This window comes from Scyliorhinus torazame, chromosome 2 (genome assembly GCF_047496885.1).
Source record: "Scyliorhinus torazame isolate Kashiwa2021f chromosome 2, sScyTor2.1, whole genome shotgun sequence".
Lineage (NCBI taxonomy): Eukaryota > Metazoa > Chordata > Chondrichthyes > Carcharhiniformes > Scyliorhinidae > Scyliorhinus > Scyliorhinus torazame.
The window spans coordinates 17,662,881-17,681,034 of record NC_092708.1 but is presented as its reverse complement, the minus strand read 5'-3'; the positions used below and the strand labels follow the sequence as shown (position 1 = coordinate 17,681,034).

The 18,154-nt window shown below is 54.1% G+C and overlaps 1 protein-coding gene across 2 annotated transcripts in view; it reads left to right on the top strand.

Annotated features, from left to right (window-relative positions):
* The first annotated feature begins 12,657 nt into the window (after positions 1 to 12,657).
* The window catches only part of LOC140386494 (gap junction gamma-1 protein-like), a 121,940-nt gene continuing 116,443 nt past the window's right edge, over positions 12,658 to 18,154 (top strand). Inside the window, exon 1 of one of the 2 annotated variants that reach the window (XM_072468887.1) lies at positions 12,658 to 12,790. The gene's annotated coding sequence lies outside the window, so the exon portion shown is untranslated. The remainder of the gene's footprint in view (positions 12,791 to 18,154) is intronic. The other variant, XM_072468891.1, reaches the window with a different exon arrangement.

Genomic DNA, 18,154 nt, shown 5'->3' with positions numbered 1-18,154 from the left:
GACACGGGTTAACACTGCTGTCTCACAGTGCCAGGGACCCGGGTTAACACTACTGTCTCATAGAGCCATGGATCCGGGTTAGCACTGCTGTCTCACAGAACCAGGGACACGGGTTAACACTGCTGTCTCACAGTGCCAAGGACCCGGGTTAACACGACTGTCTCACAGAGCCATGGATCCGGGTTAGCACTGCTGTCTCACAGTGCCAGGGACCCGGATTAACACTGCTGTCTCACAGTGCCAGGGACCCGGGAAAACAGTGCTGCCTCACAGAGCCAAGGATCCGTGTTAACACTGCAGTCTCAAAGCGCCAGGGACCCGGGTTAACACTGCTGTCTCACAGTGCCGGGTAACCAGATTAACACTGCTGTTTCACAGTGCCAGGGACCCGGGTTAACACTGCTGTCTCACAGTGCCAGGGACCCGGATTAACACTGCTGTCTCGCAGTGCCATGGATCCGGGTTAACACTACTGTCTCACAGAGCCATGGATCCGGGTTAGCACTGCTGTCTCACAGAGCCAGGGATCTGGGGTAACACTGCTGTTTCACAGTGCCAGGGACCCGTGTTAACACTGCTGTCTCACAGTGCCAGGGACCCGGGTTAATACTGCTGGCTGACAGTGCCAGGGACCCGGATTAAAACTGCGCTCTCACAGTGCCAGGGACCCGGGTTAACACTGCTGTCTCACAGTGCCATGGATCCGGGTTAGCACTGCTGTCTCACAGAGCCAGGGATTTGGGTTAACACTGCTGTTTGACCGTGCCAGGGACCCAGGTTAACACTGCTGTCTCACATTGCCAGGGACCCGGATTAACACTGCTGTCTCACAGTGCCATGGATCCGGGTTAGCACTGCTGTCTCACAGAGCCAGGGATCTGGGTTAACACTGCTGTCTCACAGTGCCAGGGACCCGAGTTAACACTGCTGTCTCACATTGCCATGGATCCGGGTTAGCACTGCTGTCTCACAGAGCCAGGGATCTGGGTTAACACTGCTGTCTCACAGTGCCAGCGACCCGGATTAATACTGGTGTCTCACAGTGCCATGGATCCGGGTTAGCACTGCTGTCTCACAGAGCCAGGGATCTGGGTTAACACTGCTGTCTCACAGTGCCAGGGACCCGGGTTAACACTGCTGTCTCACAGTGCCAGGGATCCGGGTTAGCACTGCTGTCTCACAGTGCCATGGAACCGGGTTAGCACTGCTGCCTCACAGAGCCAGGGATCCTGGTTAACACTGCTGTCTCACAGTGCCCGGGACCCAGTTTAACACTGCTGTCTCACCATGCCAGGTACCCGGGTTAACACTGCTCCCTCACGGTGCCAGGGACCCGGGATAACACTGCTCTTTAGAAACTCTTGGAAACTCTTTAGATCAAATAGTTTGGATGGGGTGGTGTTTGTGCAGTGTGTCCAGGGAGCTTTTCTAGCACAGTATGTACATTGTCCGACCAGAGGAGGGGCAATATTGGATTTAGTACTTGGTAATGAACCAGGGCAAGTGATAGATTTGTTAGTGGGGGAGCATTTTGGAGATGGTGACCACAATTCTGTGACTTTCACTTTAGTAATGGAGAGGGATAGGTACGTGCAACAGGGCAAGGTTTACAATTGGGGGAAGGGTATTTACGATGTTGTCAGACAAGAATTGAAGTGCATAAGTTGGCAACAGAGGCTGGCAGGGAAGGACACAAGTGAAATGTGGAACTTGTTCAAGGAACAGGTGCTGCGTGTCCTTGATATGTATGTCCCTGTCAGGCAGGGAAGAGATGGTCGAGTGAGGGAACCATGGTTGACAAGAGAAGTTGAATGTCTTGTTAAGAGGAAAAAGGAGACTTATGTAAGGCTGAGGAAACAAGGTTCAGACAGGGCATTGGAGGGATACAAGATAGCCAGGAGGGAACTGAAGAAAGGGATCAGGAGAGCTAAGAGAGGGCATGAACAATCTTTGGCGGGTAGGATCAAGGAAAACCCCAAGGCCTTTTACACATATGTGAGGAATATGAGAATGACTAGAGCGAGGGTAGGTCCGATCAAGGACAGTAGCGGGAGATTGTGCATTGAGTCTGAAGAGATAGGAGAGGTCTTGAACGAGTACTTTTCTTCTGTATTTACAAATGAGAGGGGCGATATTGTTGGAGAGGACAGTGTGAAGCAGATTGGTAAGCTCGAGGAAATACTTGTTAGGAAGGAAGATGTGTTGGGCATTTTGAAAAACTTGAGGATAGTCAAGTCCCCCGGGCCTGACGGGATATATCCAAGGATTCTATGGGAAGCAAGAGATGAAATTGCAGAGCCGTTGGCAATGATCTTTTCGTCCTCACTGTCAACAGGGGTGGTACCAGGGGATTGGAGAGTGGCGAATGTCGTGCCCCTGTTCAAAAAAGGGACTAGGGATAACCCTGGGAATTACAGGCCAGTTAGTCTTACTTCGGTGGTGGGCAAAGTAATGGAAAGGGTACTGAAGGATAGGATTTCTGAGCATCTGGAAAGACACTGCTTGATTAGGGATAGTCAGCACGGATTTGTGAGGGGTAGGTCTTGCCTTGCAAGTCTTATTGAATTCTTTGAGGAGGTGACCAAGCATGTGGATGAAGGTAAAGCAGTGGATGTAGTGTACATGGATTTTAGTAAGGCATTTGATAAGATTCCCCATGGTAGGCTTATGCAGAAAGTAAGGAGGCATGGGATAGTGGTAAATTTGGCCAGTTGGATAACGAACTGGCTAACCGATAGAAGTCAGAGAGTGGTGGTGGATGGCAAATATTCAGCCTGGATCCCAGTTACCAGTGGCGTACCGCAGGGATCAGTTCTGGGTCCTCTGCTGTTTGTGATTTTCATTAATGACTTGGATGAGGGAGTTGAAGGGTGGGTCAGTAAATTTGCAGACGATACGAAGATTGGTGGAGTTGTGGATAGTAAGGAGGGCTGTTGTCGGCTGCAAAGAGACATAGATAGGATGCAGAGCTGGGCTGAGAAGTGGCAGATGGAGTTTAACCCTGAAAAGTGTGAGGTTGTCCATTTTGGAAGGACAAATATGAATGCGGAATACAGGGTTAACGGTAGAGTTCTTGGCAATGTGGAGGAGCAGAGAGATCTTGGGGTCTATGTTCATACATCTTTGAAAGTTGCCACTCAAGTGGATAGAGCTGTGAAGAAGGCCTATGGTGTGCTCGCGTTCATTAACAGAGGGATTGAATTTAAGAGCCGTGAGGTGATGATGCAGGTGTACAAAACTTTGGTAAGGCCACATTTGGAGTACTGTGTACAGTTCTGGTCGCCTCATTTTAGGAAGGATGTGGAAGCTTTGGAAATGTGCAAAGAAGATTCACCAGGATGTTGCCTAGAATGGAGAGTAGGTCTTACGAGGAAAGGTTGAGGGTGCTAGGCCTTTTCTCATTAGAACGGAGAAGGATGAGGGGCGACTTGATAGAGGTTTATAAGATGATCAGGGGAATAGATAGAGTAGACAGTCAGAGACTTTTTCCCCGGGTGGAACAAACCATTACAAGGGGACATAAATTTAAGGTGAAAGGTGGAAGATATAGGAGGGATATCAGAGGTAGGTTCTTTACCCAGAGAGTAGTGGGGGCATGGAATGCACTGCCTGTGGAAGTAGTTGAGTCGGAAACATTAGGGACCTTCAAGCAGCTATTGGATAGGTACATGGATTACGGTGAAATGATATAGTGTAGATTTATTTGTTCTTAAGGGCAGCACGGTAGCATTGTGGATAGCACAATTGCTTCACAGCTCCAGGGTCCCAGGTTCGATTCCGGCTTGGGTCACTGTCTGTGCGGAGTCTGCACGTCCTCCCCGTGTCTGCGTGGGTTTCCTCCGGGTGCTCCGGTTTCCTCCCACAGTCCAAAGATGTGCAGGTTAGGTGAATTGGCCAATGATAAATTGCCCTTAATGTCCAAAATTGCCCTTGGTGTTGGGTGGAGGTGTTGAGTTTGGGTAGGGTGCTCTTTCCAAGAGCTGGTGCAGACTCAAAGGGCCGAATGGCCTCCTTCTGCACTGTAAATTCAATGATAATCTATGATTAATCTAGGACAAAGGTTCGGCACAACATCGTGGGCCGAAGGGCCTGTTCTGTGCTGTATTTTCGATGTTCTATGTTCTATGTTCGATGCTGTCTCACAGTGCCAGGGACCCGGGTTAACACTGCTGTCTCACAGTGCCAGGGACCCTGGTTAACACTGGTGCCTCACAGTGCCAGGGACCCGGGTTAACACTGCTGTCTCACAGTGCCAGGGATCCGGGTTAACACTGCTGTCTCACAGTGCCAGGGACCCGGCTTATCACTGCTGTCTCACAGTGCCAGGGACCCGGGTTAACACTGCTGTCTCACAGTGCCAGGAATCCGGGTTAACACTGCTGCCTCACAGCGCGAGGGACCCTGGTTAACACTGCTGCCTCATAGTGCCAGGGACCCGGGATAGCACTGGTGCCTCACAGTGCCAGGGACCCAGGATAACACTGCTGTCTCACAGTGCCAGGGACCGTGTTAACACTGGTGCCTCACAGTGCCAGGGACCCGGGTTAACACGGCTGTTTCACAGTGCCAGGGACCGGGTTAACACTGCGGCGTCACAGTGCCAGAGACCCGTGTTAACACTGCTGTCTCACAGTGCCAGGGACCCGGAATAAGACTGCTGTCTCACATTGCCAGGGACCCGGGTTAACACTGCTGTCTCACAGTGCCAGGGACCCGGGTTAACACTGCTGTCTCACAGTGCCAGGGACACGGGTTAACACTGCTGTCTCACAGTGTCAGGAACCCGGGTTAACACTGCTGTCTCACAGTGCCAGGGACCCGGGTTAACACTGCTGTCTCACAGTGCCAGGGATCCGGGTTAAAACTGCTGTCTCACAATGCCAGGCACCCGGGCTAACACTGCTCTCTCACGGTGTCAGGGACCCGGGTTAACACTGCTGTCTCACAGTGTCAGGGACCTGGGATAACACTGCAGCCTCACAGTGCCAGGGACCCGGGTTAACACTGCTGCCTCACAGTGTCAGGGACACGGGTTAACACTGCTGCCTCACAGTGCCAGGGACCCGGGTTAACACTGCTGCCTCATAGTGCCAGGGATCCGGGTTAACACTGCTGCCTCACAGTGCCAGGGACCCGGGTTAACACTGATGCCTCACAGTGCCAGGGACCCGGCTTAACACTGCTGCCTCACAGAGCCAGAGATCCAGGTTAACACTGCAGTCTCAAAGCGCCAGGGACCCGGGTTAACACTGCTGTCTCACATTGCCAGGGACCCGGGTTAACACTGCTGCCTCACAGTGCCAGGGACACGGGTTAACACTGCTGTCTCACAGTGTCAGGAACCCGGGTTAACACTGCTGTCTCACAGTGCCAGGGACCCGGGTTAAAACTGCTGTCTCACAATGCCAGGCACCCGGGCTAACACTGCTCTCTCACGGTGTCAGGGACCCGGGTTAACACTGCTGTCTCACAGTGTCAGGGACCTGGGATAACACTGCAGCCTCACAGTGCCAGGGACCCGGGTTAACACTGCTGCCTCACAGTGTCAGGGACACGGGTTAACACTGCTGCCTCACAGTGCCAGGGACCCGGGTTAACACTGCTGCCTCATAGTGCCAGGGATCCGGGTTAACACTGCTGCCTCACAGTGCCAGGGACCCGGGTTAACACTGGTGCCTCACAGTGCCAGGGACCCGGCTTAACACTGCTGCCTCACAGAGCCAGAGATCCAGGTTAACACTGCAGTCTCAAAGCGCCAGGGACCCGGGTTAACACTGCTGTCTCACATTGCCAGGGACCCGGGTTAACACTGCTGCCTCACAGTGCCAGGGACCCGGCTTAACACTGCTGCCTCACAGAGCCAGGGATCCAGGTTAACACTGCAGTCTCAAAGCGCCAGGGACGCGGGTTAACACTGCTGCCTCACAGTGCCAGGTAACCGCGTTAACACTGCTGCCTCACAGTGCCAGGTAACCGGGTTAACACTGCTGCCTCACAGTGCCAGGGACCCGGGTTAACGCTGGTGCCTCACAGTGCCAGGTAACCGGGTTAACACTGCTGTCTCACAGTGCCAGGGACCCGGGTTAACACTGCTGCCTCACAGAGCCTGGGATCCAGGTTAACACCGCAGTCTCAAAGCGCCAGGGACCCGGGTTAACACTGCTGCCTCACAGTGCCTGGGACCCGGGTTAACACTGGTGCCTCACAGTGCCAGGTAACCGGGTTAACACTGCTGTCTCACAGTGCAGGGACCCGGGTTAACACTGCTGCCTCACAGTTCCAGGTAACCGGGATAACACTGCTGCCTCACAGTGCCAGGGACCCGGGTTAACACTGCTGCCTCACAGTTCCAGGGACCCAGGTTAACACTGGTGCCTCACAGTGCCAGGGACCCGGGTTAACACTGCTGCCTCACAGTGTCAGGGACACGGGTTAACACTGCTGCCTCACAGTGCCAGGGACCCGGGTTAACACTGCTGCCTCATAGTGCCAGGGATCCGGGTTAACACTGCTGCCTCACAGTGCCAGGGACCCGGGTTAACACTGGTGCCTCACAGTGCCAGGGACCCGGCTTAACACTGCTGCCTCACAGAGCCAGAGATCCAGGTTAACACTGCAGTCTCAAAGCGCCAGGGACCCGGGTTAACACTGCTGTCTCACATTGCCAGGGACCCGGGTTAACACTGGTGCCTCACAGTGCCAGGGACCCGGCTTAACACTGCTGCCTCACAGAGCCAGGGATCCAGGTTAACACTGCAGTCTCAAAGCGCCAGGGACGCGGGTTAACACTGCTGCCTCACAGTGCCAGGTAACCGCGTTAACACTGCTGCCTCACAGTGCCAGGTAACCGGGTTAACACTGCTGCCTCACAGTGCCAGGGACCCGGGTTAACGCTGGTGCCTCACAGTGCCAGGTAACCGGGTTAACACTGCTGTCTCACAGTGCCAGGGACCCGGGTTAACACTGCTGCCTCACAGAGCCTGGGATCCAGGTTAACACTGCAGTCTCAAAGCGCCAGGGACCCGGGTTAACACTGCTGCCTCACAGTGCCTGGGACCCGGGTTAACACTGGTGCCTCACAGTGCCAGGTAACCGGGTTAACACTGCTGTCTCACAGTGCAGGGACCCGGGTTAACACTGCTGCCTCACAGTTCCAGGTAACCGGGATAACACTGCTGCCTCACAGTGCCAGGGACCCGGGTTAACACTGCTGCCTCACAGTTCCAGGGACCCAGGTTAACACTGGTGCCTCACAGTGCCAGGGACCCGGCTTAACACTGCTGCCTCAGAGAGCCAGGGATCCAGCTTAACATTACTTCCTCACAGTGTCAGGGCTTTGAGTTTACACTGCTGTCTCACAGTGCCAGGGACGCGGGTTAACACTGCTGCCTCACAGTGCCAGGTAACCGCGTTAACACTGCTGCCTCACAGTGCCAGGTAACCGGGTTAACACTGCTGCCTCACAGTGCCAGGGACCCGGGTTAACACTGGTGCCTCACAGTGCCAGGTAACCGGGTTAACACTGCTGTCTCACAGTGCCAGGGACCCGGGTTAACACTGCTGTCTCACAGTGCCAGGGACCTGGGTTAACACTGCTGTCTCACAGTGCAAGGGACCCGGGTTAACACTGCTGCCTCACAGAGCCTGGGATCCAGGTTAACACTGCAGTCTCAAAGCGCCAGGGACCCGGGTTAACACTGCTGCCTCACAGTGCCAGGGACCCGGGTTAACACTGGTGCCTCACAGTGCCAGGTAACCGGGTTAACACTGCTGTCTCACAGTGCCAGGGACCCGGGTTAACACTGCTGCCTCACAGTTCCAGGTAACCGGGATAACACTGCTGCCTCACAGTGCCAGGGACCCGGGTTAACACTGGTGCCTCACAGTTCCAGGGACCCAGGTTAACACTGGTGCCTCACAGTGCCAGGGACCCGGCTTAACACTGCTGCCTCACAGAGCCAGGGATCCAGCTTCACACTCCTGCCTCACAGTGCCAGGGACCCGGCTTAACACTGCTGCCTCACAGAGCCAGGGATCCAGGTTAACATTACTTCCTCACAGTGTCAGGGCGTTGAGTTTACACTGCTGTCTCACAGTGCCAGGGACCCGTTTTAACACTGCTGCCTCACAGTGCCAGGCTCCCGGGTTAACACTGCTGTCTCACAGTGCCAGGGACCCGTGTTAACACTGCTGTCTCACAGTGCCAGGGACCCGGGTTAACACTGCTGTCTCACAGTGCAAGGGATCCGGGTTAACACTGCTGTCTCACAGTGCCAGGGACCCGGGTTAACACTGCTGTCTCACAGTGCCAGGAACCCGGTTTAACACTGCTGCCTCACAGTGCCAGGGACCCGGGTTAACACTGCTGTCTCACAGAGCGAGGGACCCGGGTTAACACTGCTGTCTCACATTGCCAGGGACCCGGGTTAACACTGCTGTCTCACAGTTCCAGGGACCCAGGTTAACACTGGTGCCTCACAGTGCCAGGGACCCGGCTTAACACTGCTGCCTCAGAGAGCCAGGGATCCAGCTTAACACTCCTGCCTCACAGTGCCAGGGACCCGGCTTAACACTGCTGCCTCACAGAGCCAGGGATCCAGGTTAACATTACTTCCTCACAGTGTCAGGGCGTTGAGTTTACACTGCTGTCTCACAGTGCCAGGGACGCGGGTTAACACTGCTGCCTCACAGTGCCAGGTAACCGCGTTAACACTGCTGCCTCACAGTGCCAGGTAACCGGGTTAACACTGCTGCCTCACAGTGCCAGGGACCCGGGTTAACACTGGTGCCTCACAGTGCCAGGTAACCGGGTTAACACTGCTGTCTCACAGTGCCAGGGACCCGGGTTAACACTGCTGTCTCACAGTGCCAGGGACCTGGGTTAACACTGCTGTCTCACAGTGCCAGGGACCCGGGTTAACACTGCTGCCTCACAGAGCCTGGGATCCAGGTTAACACTGCAGTCTCAAAGCGCCAGGGACCCGGGTTAACACTGCTGCCTCACAGTGCCAGGCACCCGGGTTAACACTGGTGCCTCACAGTGCCAGGTAACCGGGTTAACACTGCTGTCTCACAGTGCCAGGGACCCGGGTTAACACTGCTGCCTCACAGTTCCAGGGACCCAGGTTAACACTGGTGCCTCACAGTGCCAGGGACCCGGCTTAACACTGCTGCCTCAGAGAGCCAGGGATCCAGCTTAACACTCCTGCCTCACAGTGCCAGGGACCCGGCTTAACACTGCTGCCTCACAGAGCCAGGGATCCAGGTTAACATTACTTCCTCACAGTGTCAGGGCGTTGAGTTTACACTGCTGTCTCACAGTGCCAGGGACGCGGGTTAACACTGCTGCCTCACAGTGCCAGGTAACCGCGTTAACACTGCTGCCTCACAGTGCCAGGTAACCGGGTTAACACTGCTGCCTCACAGTGCCAGGGACCCGGGTTAACACTGGTGCCTCACAGTGCCAGGTAACCGGGTTAACACTGCTGTCTCACAGTGCCAGGGACCCGGGTTAACACTGCTGTCTCACAGTGCCAGGGACCTGGGTTAACACTGCTGTCTCACAGTGCCAGGGACCCGGGTTAACACTGCTGCCTCACAGAGCCTGGGATCCAGGTTAACACTGCAGTCTCAAAGCGCCAGGGACCCGGGTTAACACTGCTGCCTCACAGTGCCAGGGACCCGGGTTAACACTGGTGCCTCACAGTGCCAGGTAACCGGGTTAACACTGCTGTCTCACAGTGCCAGGGACCCGGGTTAACACTGCTGCCTCACAGTTCCAGGTAACCGGGATAACACTGCTGCCTCACAGTGCCAGGGACCCGGGTTAACACTGGTGCCTCACAGTGCCAGGGACCCGGCTTAACACTGCTGCCTCAGAGAGCCAGGGATCCAGCTTCACACTCCTGCCTCACAGTGCCAGGGACCCGGCTTAACACTGCTGCCTCACAGAGCCAGGGATCCAGGTTAACATTACTTCCTCACAGTGTCAGGGCGTTGAGTTTACACTGCTGTCTCACAGTGCCAGGGACCCGGGTGAACACTGCTGCCTCACAGTGCCCGGGACCCGTTTTAACACTGCTGTCTCACAGTGCCAGGCTCCCGGGTTAACACTGCTGTCTCACAGTGCCAGGGACCCGTGTTAACACTGCTGTCTCACAGTGCCAGGGACCCGGGTTAACACTGCTGTCTCACAGTGCAAGGGATCCGGGTTAACACTGCTGTCTCACAGTGCCAGGGACCCGGGTTAACACTGCTGTCTCACAGTGCCAGGGACCCGGGTTAACACTACTGTCTCACAGTGCCAGGGACCCGGGTTAACACTGCTGTTTCACAGTGCCAGGGACCCGGGTTAACACTGCTGTCTCACAGTGCCAGGGACCCGGGTTAACACTACTGTCTCACAGTGCCAGGGACCCAGGTTAACACTGCTGTCTCACAGTGCCAGGCACCCGTGTTAAAACTGCTGTCTCACAGTGCCAGGGACCCGTGTTAACACTGCTGTCTCACAGTGCCAGGCACCCAGGTTAACACTGCTGTCTCACAGTGCCAGGGACCCGGGTTAACACTGGTGCCTCACAGTGCCAGGGACCCGGGTTAACACTGGTGCCTCACAGTGCCAGGGACCCGGGTTAACACTGCTTCAGTGGGAAATGGCCGACCTTATCCTGAGAATTTGACTCCACATTCTGGTTTTCCCAGGCATAGGGAACAGCCCTTCAGAAGAATACGTGTTTCAGTGAGATTCCCTTTTATTCTGCTGTGGGCTGTGTCGGCACAGTGGAATGTGCTAATCAGCTGGCAAACGGGGCAGCACGGTGGCGCAGTGGGTTAGCACTGCTGCCTCACGGCGCCGAGGTCCCAGGTTCGATCCCGGCCCTGGGTCACTGTCCGTGTGGAGTTTGCACAATCTCCCTGTGTTTGCGTGGGTTTCACCCCCACAACCCAAGATGTGCAGGGTAGGTGGATTGGCCACGCTAAATTGCCCCTTAATTGGAAAAAAAAATGCATTGGGCACTCTAAATTTAAAAAAAATCAACTGGGAACCACGGAAGTGTGGAGTTAAAATTGAAGGAAAGGTAATGGGGGAGAGGGAAGTAAGGAATCAGAGATTGAAAGTAAATACAAATAGAGGATAAAGATTCAGATAAGGGAGTGAGGAGGTGGGCTGGGCAGAAGATTCAAAGGAAGGAATAGCTTGTAGAACAAACACATTCAGATAATGTGACTCGATTATCAACGTTCAGAGTGTGGGAATTAGGGGCAATTATACCCGATGCAGATTGGAAATCATCCTGGCTGCAAACTGCACAGGATCCGACAATCAGTCAATATTATTTTGCAGAGGATGAAGTAAGTAATGAAGCCGGAGTGCCAACATTACAGGAGGGGGAATGTAACATATTGTGGTGCGCACAGTGGCACAGTGGTTAGCACTGCTGCCTCACAGCACCAGAGACCCAGGTTTAACTCAGCGACCAACCTAAACGAGTATGCCGCCACCGTCACAGACGTTATGGCGGCACGGTAGCACAGCGGTTAGCACTGTTGCTTCACAGCGTCAGGGTCCCAGGTTCGATTCCCGGTTTGGGCCACTGTTCGTGGAGTCTGCATGTTCTGTGTGGAATATGGGTGTGGGAGACGGGAGTGGGGGGAGGTGTGGGAGTGTGGTATGCGGTACAGGAGTGGGGGGGGAATGCGGGTGTGGGATACGGGAGAGGGGGGAGTGTGGGATACGGATGTGAGGGGGGTGCGGGTGTGGGATGTGGGAGTGGTGGCGGAGTGCTGATGTGGGATACGGGAGTGGGGGTAAGTGCAGGTGTGAGATACGGTAGCGTGGGCGGGGTAGTGTGTGAGTGCAGGATACGGGAGTGGTGGGGGAGTACGGGTGGGTTTCTAGGGGGGATAGTACGGATAGGTTATGGGAGTGTGGGGAGTGTGCAGGTGTGGGATATGGGAGTGGTGGCAGAGTGAGGGATGCGGGAGTGGAGATAAGTGCGGGTGTGAGATACAGGATTGGGAGGTTGTGTGAGATCAGGAGTGGGGGGGGGGGGTTGTGTGGGATACAGGAATGGGGGGTTGTGTGGGATACAGGAGTGGGGAAGGTGAGGGAGGGTGTGGCTATAGGAGTGGGAATATGGGGAATGGTGGTATGGGATACAGGAGTGGAGTGTGTGGGTGTAGGATATTGCTGTGGGTGTGTGTGTGTGGGGAGTGGTGGAATAGTGTGGGTATCGGATACTGGGGGGTAGGCAGGTGCTGGGCTGGGTATATTGGGGGAAGGGTTAGTTAGCTTGGTTCTGCAACAAAGTCTCCAGCGTGGGGAGGATGGTGTTGAATATTTGTCCTTGTGAGTTTTTGCTATCTGTAAAACACCCTCTTGATCTCCAAAATGCCCTGGAGCCTCTCACTGGGAGCTCATATTTAGGATTTTAACTAATAACCCAATCTAATCATTGTGAAAACCACTGAGGGTGAGGATTTAAACTGGGAGGAGAACAGGCTGCAGTTAGCAGAGTGCCTTGTGTTAGGTATCTATGTCCCCAGGCTCCTGCTCTGTGCAGGATGGGCCACAGGAGAGAGGGATGGGGGTGGGAGGAGAGGGAGGACTTGAGGAGATTTTAGGAATCACGTGTCCGCTCCTGTTTCTCTGCCAGGTTTTTTTTCTCCACTTCTTGTTGCCTTGTCTTTGTTTGAGAGAGGGAGAGGGAGAGATTGTGGGGACAGACACAGAGAGAGAGGGAGTCCCGTCCATCCTGTGGCTGAAAGCAGGGAGTTTGCCAGGCGCTTGGTGAGTATATTGTAATCTGCCTAAACCCAGGAATATTGCCAGGTTAGAACGGAGAGGGAAATGCTGGGATCCCGGGGTGGGAGATGTGTCTGGATTTGTCTATTTCTGCTTCAGCCTCTGCGATTTCAGGTCAGTTTCACAACAACAGGAAAAACAAAGCCACGCGCGGAGAGACAGAAAAAACTTTTAGCAAAGTTTTAGAAACTTTTTTGCGTCCGTTTCTCTGCATTTCCCTCTCACACTTTCCCTCTCTCTCTCTTCCCGGCCGCAAGCCCCCCTCCTCCTCTCTCTCTCCCTCCCTCCCTTTCTCTCTCTCCCTCCCTCCCTTTCTCTCTCTCCCTCCCTCCCTTTCTCTCTCTCCCTCCCCTTCTCTCTCCCTCCCTCCCCTTCTCTCTCCCTCCCTCCCCTTCTCTCTCCCTCCCCTTTAACTTGGCTTTTGTGCCCAAAATTTGCCCTTCGCTGAGCCCCGGGGTTGGAGAGTTTGAACTGTTGTTGGATGTTTGAATCATCCTGTTGGAAGGTGGCGCCAAGGTCCGGGGCTGGGAGGGAGGGAGTGAGCGTGGAAGAAAAGGATGGGAAGGGTTCTGCGCTGTGAATTATTAAAGGCACCTTTTCTAGTCCTGGGGAGAAACCCCTTTTGAAGAGTCTGAGGAAATAAACAGGAATTTGGATTAATTCTGCCTGCCCACCCCCTGGGCCTCTTTCTTCCCCCTCCCCCTTTCTCCTCTCCTCTCTCTCACACTCTTCATCCTGCCCTTTGTTCCAGAGCTATTTGATCCCTCTGTGCACTGGCACAGATTTACAGATCTGCTGTTGTGTTTACCCCAGGTGTGGGGGCGGGGAAAGGGGGAGGTGATGCATTCCTCACGGGCACTGCATTGAAATCATCACCCCCCCCCCCCCAAATCATCCTCCACCTACCCTCATCCACGTGGAGGGGGTGGGGGTGGGGTGATCTTCAGTAATGCACCAATATAATTGTTCTTGTGTTTGGGTCTGGACATCAGGTACTAGCTAGTTGCCTATGGGCGCCCCTGTTCACCCTCACGCCCTTTTCTCTGTCCTCCACATCACCTGGAGCTCATATTTGAGCAGGAGTCATTGGGAGAGTGAGGGGGCTGCAGCCCCTTCAATAACACAGAAACACCAGCTTTTTAATATTCAAATATTGGTGACATTATATCAGTTTCCTTCTTCTGCTTCAGCATTGCATTCCTATCAACTGGCTGCTTAAAAACCTTTCTCCTCCCCTTTCCCCTCTGCCATGCGCCTTCAGCCTCATCTCTGACCCCCACCCCCCGACCCTCTTGCCAGTTTCCCCTTGTTAACTCTTCACTGCACTGCTCGAAGCGGATCAATCCCAACTCCTCCACTCATCCACTCAATTCACTCATCCCTGAGACCATTTGGGAAAATCACCTCCACAACCCCTCACTCTGGAACATCTCCTCCGCACTCCCTCAATCTGGAAAATCCCGGCACTCACTCACTCTGGAAAATCTCCTCTGCACTCCCTGATTCGGGAAGATCCCGGCACGCCCTCACTCTGTAAAATCCCGGCACTCCCTCACACGGGAAAATCTCCTCCGCAATCCCTCACTCTGGAAAATCTCCGCACTCCCTCACTCTGGAAAATCTCCCCAGCACTCCCTCACTCTGGAAAATCTCCTCTGTCACTCTGGAAAATCCCGTCACTCCGTCACTCTGGAAAATCACATCCGCAACCCCTCACTCTGGAAAATCCCGGCACTCCCTCACACTGGAAAATCGCCTCCGCACTCCCTCACTCTGGAAAATCTCCTCCGCACTCTCTCACTCTGGAAAATCTCCTCCGTCACTCTGGAAAATCCTGTCACTCCGTCACTCTGGAAAATCACCTCCACAACCCCTCACTCTGGAAAATCTCCGCACTCCCTAACACTGGAAAATCTCCTCCGCACTCCCTCACTCTGGAAAATCTCCTCCGCACTCCCTCACTCTGGAAAATCTCCTCCGTCACTCTGGAAAATCCTGTCACTTCGCCACTCTGGAAAATCACCTATGCACTCCCTCACACTGGAAAATCTCCGCACTCCCTCACTCTGGAAAATCTCCTCCGCACTCCCTCACTCTGGAAAATCTCCTCCGTCACTCTGGAAAATCCTGTCACTTCGCCATTCTGGAAAATCACCTCTGCACTCCCTCACTCTGGAAAAGCACCACACGCCCTCATTCTGGAAAATCTCCGCACTCCCTCACTCTGGAAAATCTCCACACTCCCTCACTCTGGAAAATCTCCTCCGCACTCCCTCACTCTGGAAAATCCCGGCACTCCCTCACTCTGGAAACTCTCCTCCGCACTCCCTCACTCTGGAAAATCTCCTCCGTCACTCTGGAAAGTCCCGTCACACCGTCACTCTGGAAAATCACATCCGCAACCCCTCACTCTGGAAAATCCCGGCACTCCCTCACTCTGGAAAATCTCCTCCGTCACTCTGGAAAATCCCATCACTCCGTTACTCTGGAAAATCACCTCTGCACTCCCTCACTCTGGAAAATCTCCGCACTCCCTCACTCTGGAAAATCTACTCCATCACTCTGGAAAATCCTGTCACTTCGCTACTCTGGAAAATCTCCTCCGCACTCCCTCACTCTGGAAAATCTCCTCCGCACTCCCTCACTCTGGAAAATCTCCTCCAAACTCCCTCAGTCTGGAAAATCTCCACACTCCCTCACTCTGGAAAATCTCCGCACTCCCTCACTCTGGAAAATCTCCTCCGCACTCGCTCACTCTGGAAAATCCCGGCACTCCCTCACTCTGGAAATTCTCCTCCGCACTCCCTCACTCTGGAAAATCTCCTCCACACTCCCTCACTCTGGGAAATGTCCGCACTCCCTCACTCTGGAAAATCACCACACTCCCTCACTCTGGAAAATCTCCTCCGCACTAACTCACTCTGGAAATCTCTGCTCTCCCTCACTCTAGAAAATCCCGGCACTCCCTCACTCTGGAAAATCCCGGCACTCCCGCACTCTGGAAAATCTCCTCACTCCCTCACTCTGGAAAATCACCACACTCCCTCACTCTGGAAAATCTCCGCACTCCCTCACTCTGGGAAATCTCCGCACTCCCTCACTCTAGAAAATCACCACACGCCCTCATTCTGGAAAACCTCCTCCGAACTCCCTCACTCTGGAAAATCTCCTCCGGACTTCCTCACTCTGGAAAATCTCCTCCGCACTCCCTCACTCTGGAAAATCCCGGCACTCCCTCACACTTGAAAATCTCCTCCGCACTCCCTCACTCTGGAAAATCTCCTCCGTCACTCTGGAAAATCCCGTCACACCGTCACTCTGGAAAATCACATCCGCAACCCCTCACTCTGGAAAATCCCAGCACTCCCTCACTCTGGAAAATCTCCTCCGTCACTCTGGAAAATCCCATCACTCCGTTACTCTGGAAAATCACCTCTGCACTCCCTCACTCTGGAAAATCTCCGCACTCCCTCGCTCTGGAAAATCTCCTCCATCACTCTGGAAAATCCTGTCACTTCGCCACTCTGGAAAATCACCTCCACATTCCCTCACTCTGGAAAATCACCACACTCCCTCACTCTGGAAAATCTCCTCCGCACTCCCTCACTCTGGAAAATCTCCTCCACACTCCCTCACTCTGGAAAATCTCCGCACCCCCTCACTCTGTAAAATCTCCTCCGCACTCGCTCACTGGAAAATCCCAGCACTCCCTCACTCTGGAAATTCTCCTCCGCACTCCCTCACTCTGGAAAATCTCCCCCGCACTCCCTCAGTCTGGAAAATCTCCACACTCCCTCACTCTGGAAAATCTCCTCCGCACTCCCTCACTCTGCAAAATCCCGGCACTCCCTCACTCTGGAAAATATCCTCCACACTCCCTCACTCTGGAAAGCCACCAAACTCCCTCACTCTGGAAAATCACCTCCGCTACCCCTCACTCTGGAAAATCACCTCTGCAACCCCTCACACTGGAAAATCTCCGCACCCCCTCACTCTGGAAAATCTCCTCCGCACTTGCTCACTGGAAAATCCCGGACTCCCTCACTCTGGAAATTCTCCTCCGCACTCCCTCACTCTGGAAAATCTCCTCCACACTCCCTCACTCTGGAAAATCTCCCCCGCACTCCCTCAGTCTGGAAAATCTCCACACTCCCTCACTCTGGAAAATCTCCTCCGCACTCCCTCACTCTGGAAATCTCTGCACTCCCTCACTCTAGAAAATCCGGGCACTCCCTCACTCTGGAAAATCTCCTCCGCACTCCCTCACTCTGCAAAATCCTGGCACTCCCTCACTCTGGAAAATCACCAAACTCCCATACTCTGGAAAATCACCTCCGCTACCCCTCACTCTGGAAAATCACCTCTGCAACCCCTCACACTGGAAAATCTTTTCACTCCCTCACTCTGGAAAATCTCCTCCTCACTCCCTCACTCTGGAAAATCTCCTCCTCACTCCCTCACTCTGGAAAATCTCCACACTCCCTCACTCTGGGAAATCTCCTCCGCACTCCCTCACTCTGGAAAATCTCCGCACTCTCTCACTCTGGAAAATCTCCGCAACCCCTCACTCTGGAAAATCTCCTTTGCATTCCCTCACTCTGGGAAATCTCCTTCGCATTCCCTCACTCTGGGAAATCTCCTTCGCATTCCCTCACTCTGGGAAATCTCCTTCGCATTCCCTCACTGGAAAATCTCATCCTCACTCCCTCACTCTGGAAAATCCCGGCACCCCCTCACTCTGGAAAATCCCGGCACTCCCTCACTCTGGAAAATCTCCACACTCCCTCACTCTTGAAACTCTGCACTCCCTCACTCTGGAAAATCTCATCCTCACTCCCTCACTCTGGAAAATCCCGACACTCCCTCACTCTGGAAAATCCCAGCACTCCCTCACTCTGGAAAATCTCCTCCTCACTCCCTCACTCTGGAAAATCTCCGCACTCCCTCACTCTGGAAAATCTCCTCCGCACTCCCTCACTCTGGAAAATCTCCGCACTCTCTCACTCTGGAAAATCTCCGCAACCCCTCACTCTGGAAAATCTCCTTCGCATTCCCTCACTCTGGGAAATCTCCTTTGCATTCCCTCACTCTGGGAAATCTTCGCATTCCCTCACTCTGGGAAATCTCCTTCGCATTCCCTCACTCTGGGAAATCTCCTTCGCATTCCCTGACTCTGGAAAATCTCATCCTCACTCCCTCACTCTGGAAAATCCCGTCACTCCCTCACTCTGGAAATTCCCGGCACTCCCTCACTCTGGAAAATCTCCTCCGCACTCCCTCACTCTGGAAATCTCTGCACTCCCTCACTCTAGAAAATCCGGGCACTCCCTCACTCTGGAAAATCTCCTC